This window comes from Acipenser ruthenus, chromosome 2 (assembly GCF_902713425.1).
Source record: "Acipenser ruthenus chromosome 2, fAciRut3.2 maternal haplotype, whole genome shotgun sequence".
Lineage (NCBI taxonomy): Eukaryota > Metazoa > Chordata > Actinopteri > Acipenseriformes > Acipenseridae > Acipenser > Acipenser ruthenus.
In genome coordinates, this window is record NC_081190.1 from 63,374,075 (window position 1) to 63,390,987 (window position 16,913).

The window sequence follows — 16,913 nt, forward strand, 5'->3', positions numbered from 1 at the left end:
ACACACTCACAGAACCTATTGTGTCTGCTTATTATAAAATGGCAGTCTAATATTAGACATAATTATTATGAGCTGTTTTACAAATTATGTTTTTTTTTTAAATTCAGATCTATTATTATTATGAAATTGTTATCGTGTCGCAGGTGCAATGGAGACCTATCCTGATTGCTTTTAGTTTTAGTACATAGATGATGGTGCATGACCACAACATGTTCTGCTTAATGATGATGTTTTTAATTTATTATCTTTATGTGGCACGATGCTTCAGTCCTTTTATGGAAATCCCTCCCTTAGCTGGAAATTAACAATGCAGGAAACACCTCTCAACAACACTGTCTCCTAGGCAATGAAGAAATTATGAGTGGATGTGAAACACAAGTGTCAGGGGATCAGTAGTAATATGTTATTCTTCATCAGCATAGGATGTTTACAGGGAACTATTCTTCTTTTAAATGTCCTTTAACAGGGCGGGAGCCAGGCTACCTCTTAGAGTTTAGCAAAGATTGAAAACATATAAGAGAGGGTCGTTAGCTAAGGCCCAATCATATAGAAGAGGGGTCCCCACCATTTGGGGAACCAGACACACAGGGGAGAACCCCTGCACATAAATAGAGGCTTGAGAACCTGAAAGGAAAGAAGAAAAGGGGAACTCTGGCTAGGAGAGCTGCCCTCAATGAGGTGAATTATAGACTTCCAAAGCTGGGACGGTGATACACCCCCAGAGAACCTGAAACGAGAAGAGAGCCTCGTGTTACGAAGGGAGAGCTCCCACAGTGAGGTTTAGCAAGAATAAGAGAATGGACCCCCGACTCCCCGATAAAGACTCCTATATGTGCAGACAAACAAGAGATCCTCCAATGCATATACAAAGAAAGAAAGAAAGAAAGAAAGAAAGAAAGAAAGAAAGAAAGAAAGAAAGAAAACATTTTAACACAATAAAGAAGGTTAGTATCTGGCTCCCTACTGACTATGTGAAGACGCTCCACTCAGTAGAAAGGAAAACCCTCCTTTTTAGGGGAAACCTTTGGTGGTTTGTCCGGAAGGGTTGTCCCCTCTCCAGACATGCTAGCAATAGACTGATGTGCAGAAGATATCTCAGATGGGGAAGAACGTATGTATGATTCAACTGCTGATGAGGTCCAGTGACCCATATTTTTAATAAGATGTTGGGTAATCTTTGCTCTTGCTGCTGATGTGGCTGCCCTGATTCTGAATGAATGAGGAGTATAGAATTGAGGGGGAAGTCCTGCTCTGGAAACCAACGTAGACAGATGAGATGTGAACCAATGTCTGGATATAACAGTCCGGTTTGAATCGATGAACATGAGTCAGAATTTGAAATAGGTTTGCCTTCTGCGAAAGATTTCTGCATGGAAGCATATGGACATAGACAGTCCATTTTTGATAGCTGAATAAATTGACCAAGCTGTTTTGGAAATGCTCAGGAAGAGGATAAAGTGGGAATCTAAGATGAGTGTGAGATCACTGCAGCAAATACCTAGCATAGGAAAGCTGGCAATAGAAGGAACTGCATATTCTGAACATCTTAAAAAACAAAAAAAAATGCAGTTAGGCATATAGTTTCCATTGTTATGTCATCAAATGTAGAGAAGCAGCCTTGATGGAGAATTGAAATCCAATTGTTTAGAATATCTACAGAGATAGTCAGGCAAGGAGAACTGGTCAGAGAGCTCTTAGAGATTCCGCGCAGGAGGAGACGGACAGCTGGTATTGATAGGAGAATTGGAGAGATAATGGACATCAAGCAAAATTGGTATTGTATTCCTGACAAATAGGATTTGATTGTAGCTGGTACAAGATGTAAAGAGTCATTTGCGTGTACTATAAAACCCATAATCCAGTCCTGGTTGAATGGGGTCAGATTAATCCTGCTTCGAGAGCAGAAAGTCAAATAAGCCAGTGGAATAAGAAGATCTGGTGGAAGGAGTGAGTGCTGCAGCCATGTATGGTTGCGCTGTAGTCCGCAGATAGTTGGGTTCAGCTAGTTGCTGGTTGAACTTGGGTGTCACTGCTGGAGTTGGCACAGCTGTAGGGACCAGACTGTGAAAATAGCACACTTGGATTAGAAAATGATTTGATACTGAAATCCAATTCCATAATAAGAGGTGAACTGGAAAGGCCTTTATTGATAATATCAACTATAGATTTGTTATCGCAAAAGAAAAGTATTGATTTCTTTGACCAAAGATGACCCCATAGATGTGCTTCCGCGACTATTGTGTAAATTTCAAGAGGAGCTGTGGATTTAGATGCGGTGATAGGTTTTTGATTTCTAGTGGCCATGCACTAGAAAACCGTTGATTGTTTAAAATACCTCCGAATCCAGTGAATGTAGCGTCTGTAAATAAAGCCAGGTTGTGTGGTGCTGAAATTAAATCATCATAGAATCATCATGGGGCAGCAGTGTGGAGTAGTGGTTAGGGCTCTGGACTCTTGACCGGAGGGTCATGGGTTCAATCCCAGTTGGGGGACACTGCTGCTGTACCCTTGAGCAAGGTACTTTACCTAGATTGCTCTAGTAAAAACCCAACAGTATAAATGGGTAATTGTATGTAAATATAATGTGTAAAAGATAATGTAATTGTATGTAAAAATAATGTGATATCTTGAAACAATTGTAAGTCGGCCTGGATAAGGGCATCTGCTAATAAATAAATAATAATAATAATAATAATAATAATAATAATAATAATAATAATAATAATAACATAGACAGACTGTTCCAATGCTGTATGACAGCAGACCACATTTTAATGTCTTTCCTAGCTTATGATGAAATATTGATATAGGAGTCCACGTTTTTTGCTGTTGATGAAAGAGCAAATAATCGAGCGATAAATATTTGTCCCTGGGGAATAATGCGAATTGCACAACTGAAATGTCCCAGCACGTTTCCTTATCATTTTGCTGAGCTGAAAGTTCTGACTAAGAGAACTGATATGGTCAAGTTTAAATAAGGGAAGGCTGGTTTCAAACTTTTCTGTGTCCAGTATGATTCCTAGAAATTCCAGTGAATGAAGGGGGCCAATTGATTTTTCTTCTGAAAGCAGGATGTTGACTTCTGAAAATAAACTTTTAAGATTGGTGATTGCTTCTGCATCTGAGGGAGGAGAGATCAAGAGAAAATCATCAAGTAGGTAGAGCAAAAAGTTAATTGGGTATAAAAATAGAATTTCTTTTCCCAGCATATCCCGAACAGGTGGGGAAGAGAAGGATGGATTGGCATTACTTTACATGTGTCTGATATATCTGCTTTTGCTAAACAGGGGCCACGACCTGCCAATTTAATTAAATTAATTGCATCCGATATGATAATTTACTGTAGAGAAAATTGAGATTGTGAGGAATGAGCAAGTTGATACTACTGGTTCTTGATTCCCGTGGTGCTGACAAGTCAATGATGAGATGCTTTTTTCCTGACATTTTCTGAGTGGCGATGCCTATGTGGTAAATCCTGAATATTGGAAATGGGGGAGCTGCAAACAGGCCAACCATAAGTCCTTTTTTAATCTCTTTTTGAACAAGAGTGTACTGTCTTGGGCTCTTGAATAGCAGAATGGAGGTTTTTGCTTTGGAAGGAGGAGGGAGGGATTTGACTGTCCAGTTGAAAAACCATTCTGTAGTCCATCGATTAAGTAATTAACAAAGCTCTAGTCTGGATGATTCAGAAGTTTTTGTTTTAAAATGGAAATATTTATGGGAGTGGAGACTTTAAGAGTTGGAGAGAGTCACTTTGGAGCTACTGGGCAGATGGCTTTTGAACGAGCGTCCCTGCAGAAACTGAACATATGGATGTTTTTGCATTGCCTCATCGAGCAGATACCGAAATTGAAATTGTTACATATTTGCTTTCTTCGCCCAAATCTGTGTTCTCTTGTAGATTGCTCAGTTGGGGATGAAGAATGGATAGAGTTAGGGATTGAGATTCTGTTAGAGAAATGAGGACACCATGTGATTTTTAGCTCAAATCCTAGAGCTACACAGCCACATTTTTTAATGAAGTGAATGGCAACCCCAGGTAGTCCCTCTGTAGGCGATGGCAGCAGCAGACCCTCATAAGGTGATGGCAGGTGCGGACCCTCGGGAGGTGATGGCAGGAGGGGAGTCCCCGGCCAATAAGATGGCAGCGGGAGCGCCACTTCTCCCCCTGGTGATGGAGGTGGGAGCAGTAGGTAGTCTTCCCATGGTGGTGGAGGTGGGAACAGCTCTCTCTTGGGCTTTGGATGCTCAGCCCACCCCCTTGGGCACTGGATGCTTGTGCTCCTCCCACTTGCACGCTAGTTCCTCCTCTTGATATTGGGAGGGGCTGATTGCCACTGTGTGCTTGTAATCACAACAGGTGGGGCACAACTCCGCAGCGAGGCTCCTTATAAATGCCTCCCAGCTGTCATCCCATACCTCCTTTGCTTTTCCTTCCCTCTGTCTTCTCTCCCCTCTTCTCTCCTTGCTCCTTTTTCCCATTTTCTTATTAATTAAACAAACAAAAAAGTTAAACAAAACACACCAAAACAAATGGGCACATTGGCCAAAGTAAAATAACACAAACAATAATGATTATTTTGTAAAACGAGTACCTTAGTTTGCTGTCTGGTACCTTTCGCTCTCGCTCTTAACACTGCATAACAGTGGCAATTTCTGACAGCACTTCGGCGATAAAGAGGTCTTGTCAGGCCAGGTGAAAACATCGATCATAGAAATAATAGCACATATGTGTTAAGGAGGGGTGTCTCTAAATAAATCTAGGTGAATCATGTTTAAAAATGCAATCGTTTTAAAAAGAGAAGGCTTGGAATAGGAAACGAGGCAGATTTTACATTATACAGATAGGGGATAAGTCTGGAACTGGAACTTTTTGGATTCCCATGATGCACCGGTTCGACAGGGATGGAAGAAAAGGTGGAGTTTACTATCTTGTGTATATAGAAAATCTTTGACCAAAGTAAACTCGTCTTTGGGTGCTATATTTAAAGAAAAATAAGCATGAACTCTTTCTCTTGGACTCTTCTCTTCGACATGGATTCTTGGACTCTGACTCGTACTCCCATCTCGCCATGAAGTAAATACAGAGCCTTCGCTTGTAATGGGGACCCATTCAAGTGTAAAAATCTTCATCCTGAAGAAGACTCCTCGCCGCTACATCCTGCAACTCTGTGTGTTACGTGAAGACCAGCTGCATTCCAACTTTGTTTTTCAACAACGACCACATCTCCAGAATAAGTATTACGTTTTAAAGACTTTTATCATTCAAGTAAAATAATAAGTTTGTGTAGGAAATATCTACATGTAAACCTGAAGTAAAACTGTTTACTACAAAGTAACACTTTGTTAAGATTAAAAATACAAACCATTATACTTTGATGAACAACTTAAACAAGATAAGACTGTATATTAAAAAACTTTAAAAAAAATGGAATACTGTACTGCAGCAGATAATAAGCAGGATATTGTTTTTAGATGGGTGTGTTTGCACCTCAGTGCTGCTGACTATTAAATTGCAACAACAACAAAAAAGTCTTATCCCGCCTTACTGGGATACTGATAATCGGGATTTCTGCTTAAATTGGATAAAACTCTGGGAGACGGTTCTTCCCAGTGCTATTTATGTTGTTTAATTGGGATGTAATTTTGTTTAATTGGGATACACTACTTTCAAATGATGAACAGAGATCGCATTTCAGAGCAAGACAGGTTCTCCTAGCACAGTGCAGTGAGTATGTGATTACGCTGTGACTTCCATAAACCACTTTTAACTCTTGAAAGTGTTTAACTCTTGAAAGTGTTTTTATACAGTTGTTAAGATGCTGGGCTGGCAAGTGAAGATACCTAGGGCATCTTCAATGTCAGCCCTGCATCTTATGTTTAGATTATTAAAATAGGTTCCATTGTAGATACTGCATGATACATTTCTAAACTTCCTATATTGTTCAAATGATTTGACTGCAACAATACACTGCTGAGAGACACAGTAGCTGAACCAAGTGAATTTACAAACTCAACAAATCATTTATTACCACAAATTAAAGAATTTACTTCCTGGATAAATGTACTGTATATGTTAAGATTGTTGCTGTAATAATAAGTCACTACATAATAATGAGCTTTCAAGTACAGAAATCAGCCAATACAAAAGAACAAAGCTTGGGTACGTGCCAGTGAAGATGCCCCCTAACCCAGCCCTTGTTATATCACAGTCCAGGGGAGACCTGATAGAGTTCATCAAATTAGTTCAAGGTTTATTTGTTTCCAAAATAACAGAATGCAGAAGCTTGTTATCAGTGTGAATGACTTATCTTGCAGCTCACTCTTATAATATGCTTGTAAAACTACAACTTAGTAAATAGGTACATATACAGTAGCAGCATGCTGGCATGCCTTGCCAGCTAAAAAGAAATTACACTGTATATAAAAATATAGTAAATCAGGGTAGGCTAGCGACTGACCTGCTTGGATTGTGTTTTGCTGTTTGCACTCGGAAGGAAGAAACCCCCACCATTTTGGTAAGTACAGTTGAATGCTTGTTGCTGATGTAACTACATTAGCTGGTTGAAGGAATTAATTTTCTAAAGTTTTCAGAGCTGTGGTTGATTGAAGTGAATTTAGATAGCATGTAAACTGGACCAGCTCTAGACCTGCAGGACATTATAAACTGGCAAACAGTCTCTTAAAACGCAAGCAGTTCTAAGCACCAGCCATCGAAGGGCCACACGTCCAAGGGCAATCTGAGCTGTGGCAGTCCGAGTGAGGACAGATAGAGCGAGGATCTTTTCCAAATCTCTCCCAGTGGCTACTAGAGGCCACGTTCAAACTCTTAACATTAGCTGAATTTACTGTAAGTAACATTATAAAAGGTGGTGTTATTTTTAATTAGGTGATCTACTGTTTGTGATTAGTACCAGGTGAGTGGTTAAATTGAATAGAGGTTGATTTGCAATCTGATTGGTTTCCACACAGCGTTTTGTATTTGTGTGATCCCATTGAAGTGCATTGAAATTATTGTATTGCTTAAGTATTGTCTTTAGCACAATTTAGTATAATAGACAGCTAGCCTATTTGTGCACCAGCACGAAGCGGCAGCCAACCGAACAGCCTCTCTACCAAAGAGCCGGGAGTCTAGCTGTGGGAGTCCAGCGAGGAAAGACCTGCAAGGAGAGGCTGTTGGAGAAAATCCAAACCTAGCAGCGCCCTAAAAGACACCAACTATTAGGCAGGTTTGTACCCTCCTGTACCTATCTGTCTCACCTGTCCTGCTATGACTGTCTCTCACATCCCTGTTATTCTGTCCTATCACTCCCGTCATCTGTCCTCACTCTGCCGCTGCTCCCCTAACCTCTTTAACCTCATCCCTCTGCCTCTCCCCCCTCACAGTTCTCTCCCCTCCCACACTCTCTCTGGTGCCCTCTGGAACTGTCACTCTTCTGCTAAAAAAAGCTGATTTTATCTCTGTCTGACTCCCCCCTCTCTCTCTCGATTTAGTTGCTCTCACTGAAACCTGGCTCTCTCCTGATAACACTGTAACTCCTGCTGCCCTGTCCTCTCTATACGTCCTGTCCTATACTCTGCGTCTCACTGGACGGGGATGTGGGACTGGTCTTCTCCTCTCTCCCTCCTTACTCTTTTCTGTCCCCTCTGACCTCTCATCACTCTCTATTAATACCTTTGAATTTCATGCTGTCCAACTAACCTCTCCCTGTCAACTCCTGCTCATTGTACTGTACTATCTCCCTGGACCTCTCTCACTTTCTCGATGAACTCGACTATCTCCTCTCCTCCCTCCCCTCTCTGTCTACCCCAACTGTCCTGTTAGGTGATTTCAATATCCATCTCTCCCATCCCACCCACCCTGCCGGATTCTTTCCTCTCCTTCACTCCTTCTCCTTCTCTCTTTCTCCATCCCCTCATACCACAAAGCTGGCCGTCAACTGGTTCTCACCTTCTCCAGGGCCTGCCAGGCCTCCACCCTCTCTGTCACCCCTCTGGACCTCTCTGATCACTATTTCATCTATTTTTCTCTGTCTCTCCCCTCTCTCCCTACTCCGCCTACCCCCATTGTCACCTCCCGCCGTAACCTCCGCTCTCTCACCCCCTCTGTCCTTGCCTCCACCGCTTTCTCATACCTCCCTCCTATCGACTTCTTCTCCCAACTCTCTGTACACTCTTCTACCTCCACCCTCTTCTTCCTCCTCACCTCCTCCCTCTGTCCCCTCCCCAACTCTGGCTCTCCTCTTTGCTCCGCTCAGCAATAACCAAACTGCACTCTGCTGAAAAGAAATGGAAGAGAACCAAACTCCCTGCTGCCCTAGACCTCTACCGTTCCCTCCTCTTCCTTCTCCTCTACTCTCTCCTCTGCTAAATCCTCTTATTTCCAATCTATTATCCAATCCTCCACTAACAACCCCCGGAAACTATTCTCTACCTTCTCCTCCTTCCTCAACCCTCCCCCCTCCTCCTCCCTCCTCTATCTCCTCTGATGACTTTGCCTCTTTCTTGTCCTCTAAAATCTCCTCTCCCTCCCCCCCACCCCATACACTTGCACCATACCTAACCCTGATGTAACTATCAACACTGTTATCTGCTCTTGAACTGCCCCGATATCAAATCGTACTGTGTTTTGTATTTGCTCTTATTAGACCTGAAGTCATTGTATTTTGTATCTTGCTCTGAATTGTACTGTAATTCTTGATATGTATTTTATGTATACGACTATAAGTCGCCCTGGGTAAGTGCGTCTGCCAACAAATAAATAATAATAATAATAATAATAATAATAATACATGGTGAATGATAATTTTCCTATTCACTTTTGTGGTATACCGGTGGTGGCGCAATACTTGTATAATAAGATAGTGGTGGTGCAACCCCGTCTATAATAATAGTGCCTTTGTATAATAAGATTGATGATAAAACTTCTACTCTCAATTTTTAAAACATGACCACAACAAAACACTGTCAATACCAAAACAAACAAAAACGGCCTGCAGATTTGATGTTTTAATCTGTCAGACTGGGAGAAATTTGAGGATAAGCAGAATAATGCAAGTACTTTCAAGTACCCCGGCCACAGGCGCTATCTGTGATGTTAGGCAGTGTCAACTGATGGTCCTCAGAAAGCAGAGGCTCCTCAGTGACAAGGAAATCATCCGACTCCACCCTCCAAAAAAGCCAAGTGAATTATCTACTCTGATTCTTAGTGATAATACATAGTTATTACAGTTTTCCTGTGCCCCACCTGCTCCAGGCCAAAAAAAGGTAATAGATAAAGAAATACTGAAGTTTAAAATTAATTGTTAAAAAATAAACTTACAAAAAATAATAACACTGATATGATTAAACAAAGATAGAGGGTGTGACAATTTTTGTAATTGGTTAATGCTGGCTATACAAATTTGGTAACGCTTTATTTTGAGTGTCATAAATACATATTTAATTAATATGCAATTAACCATTTGGTGTAGTTTATCTACATGTTAATAATGTTGATACACAGATATGCCAGGCATGTGTGTATCTATCCGACTGCCATTTGAGTTCATATTTCATATGTATGGGGAGTGTTTTTTTGAGACTTGGTAGTTGCCTGCTTCAGTGGAAAAGACAAAGGTATGTAAAATTACCAATACCCTATTAATGCGAACATCACAATTTGAAAACATGATTGTGATGGCAATCACGTGGTTTAAATGCAAATTATTTAGTTAGTGTGGGTAGTATATATTTTTTACTAGAGCAGGAAACTACCAAGTCTCAAAAAACACTCAACATACATACGAAATACAAGCTCAAATGGTAGGTCTACTGATAGATACACACACATGACTGTTTATCAACATGTAACTAAACTTCGGCAAATGGTTCATTACATATTCATTAAATACTTATTTATGATACTCAAAGCATTTCCACATTTATTTTTTTTATTTTTTAGTAAAAAGATCAACAATCAAAATCAGCAACATTTGATGTCAATTATTAACAAATGCAATGCAGTGTCTGTAGAATCTCTGTCCCTTACCTGTGCTTTCTTTCACTGCCAGGAAAAAAAAAATATATATATATATATAATCTTCTGCCAAGTCACAAGTCACAACACTGCAGCTGTTAATTATTACAGTTTCAAGCAGGGGGCTGTTGCACCAGCAGGCTGAAAAGGTAAATAGGTGCAGTTAGACTGCATGTGAAAGGTGATAGTAATAACTCCCTTCCCTTAAGAACACAAAGAGGATAACATTAATTGAAAGTGAAAGAAAGCTACAACGGATTTTACTTATCTCTCTTCTCATTGGACAGTTCTCAGCTCAGGGCTGGTTCTTATGTCAGCCCAAAAGCTCAGTCTTTTATCTCCTCCTGCTCCCACAGTGCTAACACTGCATTTTTAGAGTAATAATCATGTTCTCTCAGTATTACAAAACAACTGTAAAATATGTTCTCTTTCAATATGACACGTGTGTTTTTGTTAGTAACATTTATTTACCTAAATGTTATGTACCTTTTGCATCCTCTCTAATATATTATTTATTTCTTATTTCTTAGCAGACGCCCTTACCCAGGGCAACTTACAATTGTTACAAGATATCACATTATTTTTTACATACAATTCCCCATTTATACAGTTGGGTTTTTAATGGAGCAATCTAGGTAAAGTACCTTGCTCAAGGGTACAGCAGCAGTGTCCCCTACCAGGGATTGAACCCACGACCCTCCGGTCAAGAGTCCAGACCCTAGCCACTACTGTGTGTGTGTGTGTGTATTTTTTAATTTTCTTTTTGTATACAGTATTTCCAAATGAAGGCCTGACATGCAGTCCTTAAAAACTTCTGCTGTCATTTGGCAAAATCCTGTTTTTCTATAAACAGTGTAAACATTGTATATAACAATAAACAGTTAGATCTACTTACTATCTATACAGGCTATGCAGGCAATACTTCTATTTTACTTGATTAAATCACATTACAGAATCAGAGAAAACACACAACCACACTACTTGATAAATGCAGGTATGTTTGTGAGTTCTCCCCTGATAATAAAATCTGCAATGACTAGACAGGTAAGAAAAAATGACAGATTTTTTTTTCTGTATTTTGTAATTAACATTTCATATTAGACAAACAACTACAACAACACTTCAAATATGTACTTATTTCTCCTATTCCTGATCCTTCAGATGAATTGGTTGGCCCTCTATTGTTGTGTCATTCATGGTTTATTAGGGCAGCTCTCATTTGTGTGTGAGGTATTGTCCTTGTTGTATGTGGCCTCATGCATTTATGGTAAGCTTTTGTTTCTGGTGGTTTTGGTGTGATCTACATTATGATTTTTAAAAAAGCTAATCTGTTGCTGTTTAAAAAAATATTTAGTATAATAACACAAAAGTCAAAAATGTGCATACTGTAGACTTTGAACAAAAATATTTGTTATTTGACTAAATGTTTTTGTTTTCTTTTTACTAGGTATAGTGAAGCTAAATTGGATGATACTGTGATAATGGTTTATAGGTATTTATTTATTATTTTAATTTCTCATCATATTGCTAATTATGGTATTTTGGTAATTTTATGATTAAGCTGCACAGGAAGTGAAGGTACTTGATGCAGAGATGATGCATCTCAGATAGTTTTGAATTATGTTTCTGGCCATATATAAAATCTTAGAGGGGGGAGGCCAGCGCTAGCATTCAAGCAAGCTGTAAATTAGGTCTAACTTAGGTCTATTTTGTCACATCGAAGGTATTTTATCACTGTAACATAATGACTACATATTATCTGTAAAAGCTTCTAGATGATCGATCTCTAGTGAAAAAACGTCAATAAAGTGTTTTTTTTTTAAACATGTTTTTAATTAGGACGTAACTCTTATGTTAGGCAGCACTGAGCGAGCGTTTTTGAGGACGTAACAGATACGTTAGGCAGCTCAGAGGTGGTTAATTTAATCTTTATCATTATAACATGAGCAAATAATTTTCAAAAATGTATATAGTAAATGAGAACAAACGGGATACATATATCGCCTGTGTAATGTGTAAATGCAGATTGGATTGTAGATTGGAATGGGTGATGTTGCATCATGATGAGATGCTGGTTTTACACAGGTTTCACTGTGTAGAAGGAAATGAGTCTTTACAGTACATACTGTCGGTAAAAGGCCACAGCTGAAATTCACAGGTCAAACCCTTTAGCTTTTTACTTACACTACTACAACAAGGGTCATATTCACAAAGCATTAACATGTCAGTAAATGCACAGGAATGCATTGAAATTACCAGTACATTAAAGCTTCATGAATTCAACCCTTAGGCTCTAAAATGGTCAGTGCCCACAACGAGGGCCCAAGTCATTCAATAGTGTATTCCAAAGTACCATTGACAAGAGATCTCAGAATCCTTTATATGGGTAAAAACTAAATTAGGTCTGGACAAAAATACAGTCACTGCTTTTTAGGAGCCTCATGCAGTATGTAGACTGATCGTGTCTGTCTTCTCAGTCTTTAAGGTTGCATTTGGCTATAAAATGTGGATTTAAAGCACATTTTTAACATATAGGCTACATTAATTTAGTCTGACTATGCGGTCCCTTTATATGTGTGTTCATGAATTGTTTCTGGATATTTCACAGCTGCTGTACTGTATGTACACATACTGTAGTATGCTGTGGTTTATGATTGTTTATACTGTAGTAGCAAATGGTAACCTGGATTGCACTTTGCTGTTTATTATTATATTCATCAGTAGTACAATCATTCAAGCTACCCTCTATTGGTCTACTTCTAATGGTTGGAACTGAATGACTGTGACACACATGATTACAAGTTAAAGTCTTGGAACTGTTATTTTAAATTCTATAGGGCCCTTGTGTCTTATGGTTATTGTCAATCAATTTTAATGAGTGCATCTGGGACATTATCTTATCACTGAGATGTGACATAATGACCAAATTCCACAGTGTAAAAATCCAAATTAGCACACAAGCAACCAAGACTCATAAAACAAATATGTCCCTTAGAAGCATACAGGTTTTGAATTTATACATACTGTATAACACACAAGTTTACAAAGATCTAACATTATTTGTTTTTAAACTAATTAATTGCAGATAATAATACAGACTTGTTGAGTCTCACCAAAACATGAATCTGCTAATCTTGGTTCACTGTATATAACTAGTCCTACAGGGTATACATTTTACGAGAAGTCGCGTTTGGTTGGGAAAGGAAGAGGTATCTATAAATCTCACTTTAATGCTAAGGTTTTGCCACTGAAAGACTTTTCTTCATTTGAACACCTTACAGTTAGATTTCCTGCACCATTGTTGCTAACTCTGTGTACCACCCAAACACAATCCTTCTTTCTTTTCTGAGATAAAGTAATTGTTTTCTATGTTGTTTACTGATTCTAAGAAATTGCTCATCTGTGGTGATTTCAATATTCATATGGACTCCTCTTCCACTATGGCTGTAGAATTTAATACTATTCTTGATTCATTTGGGTTTTCCCAAGCGATTCAGTCTCCCACACATGCTCACGGACATATTTTAAATCTTATTATCTTTCAAGGTTTTGAACTTTCAGATTTCATGTTACAAGATATAACTATATCTGATCATACCTAATTACGGCAAAAATGAATCTTCCTTTGACCAACCTAAAATAACTAAGGAAATTACTTTTTGTAACAAGAGTATTTTAGATCCAGTGGCCTTTACTGAATGTCTTGCCTTCACTATTGTAAGTGCAGCCCCAAGTAATGTTGATGATGCAGTTGCACTTTACAATCTGTCTCTCACCAACATAATTGACCATGTCGCCCCACTTAAAACTCGAACCGCTACAAAATGACATTCTACTCCTTGGTTTAATGATGAGCTAAGAGCACTGCAGAAAACTGGAGCGCCAATGGAAGTGTTCAGTCTTTTTGTTCACAAAGAAATGTGGAAACACCTTTTTGGTTGCACACTTGCCCTAAACTCTGCTATGTCCAATTATTTTTCTGCTATTATAGCTGAGGGGCAAGGAAACCCTGAGATATTATTCCAGTTCTTAAAAAACCTTCCTTGGACCCTGCTGTCTTGTCAAATTATCGTCCAATCTCTAACTTACCTTTCCTTGCAAAGGTTTTGAATAAAGTCATTGTTGCTCAGTTGTCTGTACATCTTTCTGCCAATAACCTCTTTGAAAAAGAGTCTGCACTTGTAAAAATTGTAAATGATACCCTGCTGAATGCAGATCAGGGGTTGTTATCGCGGATAGCCTTCATGGCTACATCTGCTGCTTTTGATATTATTGACCATAAAATCCTTCTTGATCGCCTGAGAAATATACTGGCTTCACTGGCACAGTAATCTCTTGGCTGTGGTCTTATTTAACCTCTACACCATTCTGGGTCCTTTGGAGGATCACATTCAGCTGATACTCCTGTAGGTTCCCAGGGTTCCTCAGGGCTCTGTCCTCGGTCCTTTGTTTTTTAACTTGCATATGCTTCCGCTGGGCAATGTGATTAGACAACATGTCTCAGCTGTATTTAAGTCTGCTTATTACCATCTGCGGAACATTGCTCAAGTCTGGTTGTAACTTGCTGAATCTGATGCTGAAATTTTAATTCATGCGTTTGTTTCGTCCCGTTTGGACTATTGTAATGCCTTCCTGGCTGGTCTGCCCTGTAAGCCTATCAATCGATTATAGCACGTACAGAATGCAGCAGCACATATTCTGACAGGAACAAAAAGATCTGAACACATTACACCAGTTCTTGCCCAGTTACATTGGCTTCCAGTAAAATATACTCATCTTCAAAATATTATTAATGACATTTAGGGCTGTTTCTGGAAATGGCCCTACTTACATTAACGACATGCTTATACTCTATGTCCCTGGACGCCAGTTGAGATCAGCAGGTGCTGGACTTTTGGTGTCTACAGTGGTTAAGCATAGTTCTCTTGGTGGACGAGCTTTTATTTGTTATGCACCCGTGTTGTTGAATGCTCTCCCTTTAGAAATTCGTAGTGCTGATTCATGAATTACATTAAAATCTAAAACTTAAAACGCATTTTTACACAAAGGCCTATTTGTAGACTGGGATGGGGTATTGAATTGTTTTGTGTATCAGACTGTTTACATGTGCTGTTATATTGTTGTTTTGTGTATCAGACTGTTTGCATGCGCTGTTATATTGTTGTATTGTGTATTGGATTGTTTTGTGTATAAGACTGTTTACATGCACTGTTATATTGTATTGTGCATTGTATTGTTTTTAGATTGTTTTTAATATGTAATGTTTTTTTAAGTACTTATTTTGACTGTTTTAGTATTGATGTTTTTATTTTTATATTGTATACATGTTTTTACTGTGCAGCACTTTGGGATGCCTTGGCATGAAAAGCGCTATATAAAATAAATTTGATTGATTGATCATTTATTTTCTGGGTTTGCTATGTCAACAACTTGAAAGAACTGACTTACCAACTGCATGTTACCTGCAGTATACTGTATGTCATATATCTCAATTTAATAAACTTTGGCACATTAATTAATATGAAAGAAAACAAATTATGCAATCACATAACAAATACATAACAAAAAATACAATCACCCTTTTAAATAGTCAGTAGTCAATACAGTGTACTCATTTAAAGTACTTTAGACAACATCAATTATTATAATTTACATGTTACCAGCTCATCAGCACCAGTGTCGGGTAACGTAAATAAAGTTGCCTTACATCCCACTGACATGAACATAAAGAGGTTCTCCTTGCAGGCACAGAACGTTACTGTTTTATTTATGTGTTACTTTTTTTGTGACCCACTTCAATCCTTCAGTCATTTAATTACGGCCAGCCTAAAGTTAATAGTTACCTATTTCCATATTAAGTTGACTCAAGAACAATACTTTTAAATACATTGTCAATAAATAAATAAATGCATAAATGAATACATGGGCAAGCAAAATATACATCGAAATGTGCCATACAATGAGCTTTGTTATTTTATGTTTAACTTTTACGTAGCAATTAATTTTCATTATATATATATATATATATATATATATATATATATATATATATATATATATATATATATATATATATATATATATATATAACGGGAATATATGAATATACACCATTGTTTTGGTTACAAAGTTTATTTACCTACCAGAAACGTTTTTATTTGTGCAATTATTTGTCAATCTTTTTACTTTATTTAGAACTGTAGTTACCAAGCACACAAATGCAATACTGCAAAAGGACAAGGCACTTCCTGGCGACACACAGTACTCATTAGTAGGCTACCGCTGTAAATTCATACAAATGCTAATTGACACATAATTGCAATATTAAGGCATGTAATTAAACTTTAATTCAAAGCAACAAAAATGCATTTGAACCCAAAGTCAATGAACAAGACTAAACCTACCTTAGCCCAACAATTGACACCGGACAGCGGAGGGGTGCTGAAATCAGATTGTGGTGAGGATCACAGACACCTGGTAATTAACGCCCGACCTCTCTGCATGCAGCGATTGGACAAGTTAAGATCCTTTCTGCAGCTGTGTTTGGCCGAGTAACACACAATTGGCGAGTTCCAACATCAGTCATAGAAAACGTGCTTTCAGTATGTTTGGTTGTCTCTTGCAAACATTAACCCAAACGCTGCTAGCTTGTCACCATAGAAACGCGCAATCTCATTAGCCGAGGCAGAGTTTTGCTGTTTGTTTATAAATGGCAGCAAACACATAAATCAAATATTTATTACCTGCCATTTATCAAGAATTCAGCGTGCTGTTCATGTTCTGTTTGTCTTGCTGTTTCTGTTGTAAACGCAATGCTGCACTGCACCTCATAAAGTGTTCTGAGACAGACAAACAGAGGCGGAATCTGCAGTTCATTTAGGTACCTGTCAGTGTA

At 38.5% G+C, this 16,913-nt stretch overlaps 1 protein-coding gene across 2 annotated transcripts in view; it reads right to left on the reverse strand.

Annotated features, from left to right (window-relative positions):
- The window catches only part of wdr17 (WD repeat domain 17), a 70,044-nt gene extending 53,492 nt beyond the window's left edge, over window positions 1–16,552 (reverse strand). The window contains exon 1 of one of the 2 annotated variants that reach the window (XM_034015681.3): window positions 16,423–16,552. The gene's annotated coding sequence lies outside the window, so the exon portion shown is untranslated. Of the gene's footprint in view, window positions 1–10,030; window positions 10,168–16,422 lie in introns of those variants that run through there. The other variant, XM_058998780.1, reaches the window with a different exon arrangement.
- Window positions 16,553–16,913: the final 361 nt, after the last annotated feature.